This window comes from Microtus oregoni, unplaced genomic scaffold, assembly GCF_018167655.1.
Source record: "Microtus oregoni isolate MIOR12 unplaced genomic scaffold, Mior012 000065F_ref0000479, whole genome shotgun sequence".
Lineage (NCBI taxonomy): Eukaryota > Metazoa > Chordata > Mammalia > Rodentia > Cricetidae > Microtus > Microtus oregoni.
Window position 1 is genome coordinate 5968198 of NW_024543875.1, and position 1669 is coordinate 5969866.

General features: G+C 47.3%; 1 non-coding gene across 1 annotated transcript; it reads left to right on the forward strand.

Moving 5' to 3' along the window:
• Nucleotides 1-1308: 1308 nt before the first annotated feature.
• Nucleotides 1309-1468, forward strand: LOC121440183. Its single transcript, XR_005973336.1, has one exon. It is a non-coding gene; the product is annotated as a U1 spliceosomal RNA (small nuclear RNA).
• The last annotated feature ends 201 nt before the right edge of the window (nucleotides 1469-1669 follow it).

A 1669-nucleotide genomic window follows, 5' to 3' on the forward strand; every position in this document is an offset into this window, starting at 1 on the left:
AAAGAAGGGAGACAAAGAGCTGATACCCATGGCTGTCCTCTGGCTCATTGCTTCTCGTCTCTGCTCCTTGCACTCTATGTATTCTTTCAGTAAAGTTTTACTAAGAATGTGTTTCCTATGATGGCCATTGGTCACCACTGCCTGGGGATTCTGATGACAGAGGAGAAGTAGAGATGTCCATAGTTATGCACAGATCATTTTACTAAAAATATTGAGCTCTGCCGGACTTGGTAGCACACAGCTGTAAGGCTAACATCCAGGAGACTTGGGCAGATGTTTGAGACCATCATGGGCTACTTGGTGAGTTTCAGGCCAGGCTGAACACAATATGAGCCCTTATCTCAATAACCTCTTCTATGGAAAAAAGGGGGGGTTAATATCCAAGGGCTCTGAACTTTGGAGAGGTCAAAGTAGCAACATGAACTTGCTAGAACCCATTTCTTTCTGGCAGGCCTCTGGATTACTGGGTTTGCTGTGGGGAATCAAGTGTTTCTAGATTCTTGACATCTTATTCAGAGACTTGGTGACATGCACACAGATTGTAAAGTGACAAGGACACTTTATTCAGAGGCAAACCAAAGAACGGTCCAGGCAGTCTGCAAGAGAGCTTAAGCAGAGTACTCAAAGATGTGTAACTAACACCTGGGGTGCCTTTCCTGGAGCCGGAAGGAGGAGGAATTGGTTGTCAAGCCTTGTTGTGAAGGTGGTGATTTTCTTGAGATCTCTTCAAGGAATGCCACCTATTTTCCAGTTTCTCCCATGTCCTACCCCATTGAGGACGCTTTCGACAGCTGTGCACTCTGCTTCCCTCTGGGTCTGCCATAGCTCTCTGCAGAGGTCCTAGTCCACTCCTAGCTGAGGAGCTTTTAGCAGTGGAGGCCATTGTCTCCATGGGAGCAAGGTCTGTGGTGTGAAGGATGGCTCCTGAAGAGGACCACACCTTCCTCCGACCCCTCTTCAAGGTTGAGAAACTGACTAGAGCCTGATGCTCTGTAGAGACTGGGGCGTCACAGGCCAAACCAGGTCATTTCATGCCATCTCCAGTTTCCTTGATAACCATTTATGGCCCTCCTCCATGTTACATGGCATCTTCGCCCCCACTGTGTAAGCCCCTGTAAGTCCCTTGAAGTGTAGGAAGAGACTGCTTGTTTCCAACCAACCAGAGGACCAAGAATGCTGTTGGCTTCTGGGGCTTCTAGCAGAGTTTCCTCCCACTTCACTGTCACAGGCTTTCCTGATGTTTCCATGAATGCATTTGAAAAGTGCTTTGACTTGTGGCTTTGCTCTGTCACTATGAACTATTTACCAGTGCCTACCTGTCAGCTGAGATACCATGGTCAAGAAGATGTTTTTCCCCCCAGGGTGAGGGTCATCTGTCACACTTGAGATCTGCTCACCCCTGTGCTTTCCCCTAATGCAGGAAAGTTGTCTTCATGGTAGTGGGGAACTGTATTTGCACTCTTCCCTGAAAACAAAAATAAAAAATAATTAAAAACCTCATCAGCCTGTTTCCACACGGAGACAAGGAATTTGGGGTAACCTAAACCAGTATTTCCAGGCCATGGTCTTTGGCTCCAGAATAAGCTCTCTTTCTGGGTGAGGGTTGTGCTTTTGCGTTGACAACAGAGATAGAAAGGAAAAGGTTCGGAGGCTAGGACAGGCTTCTTCA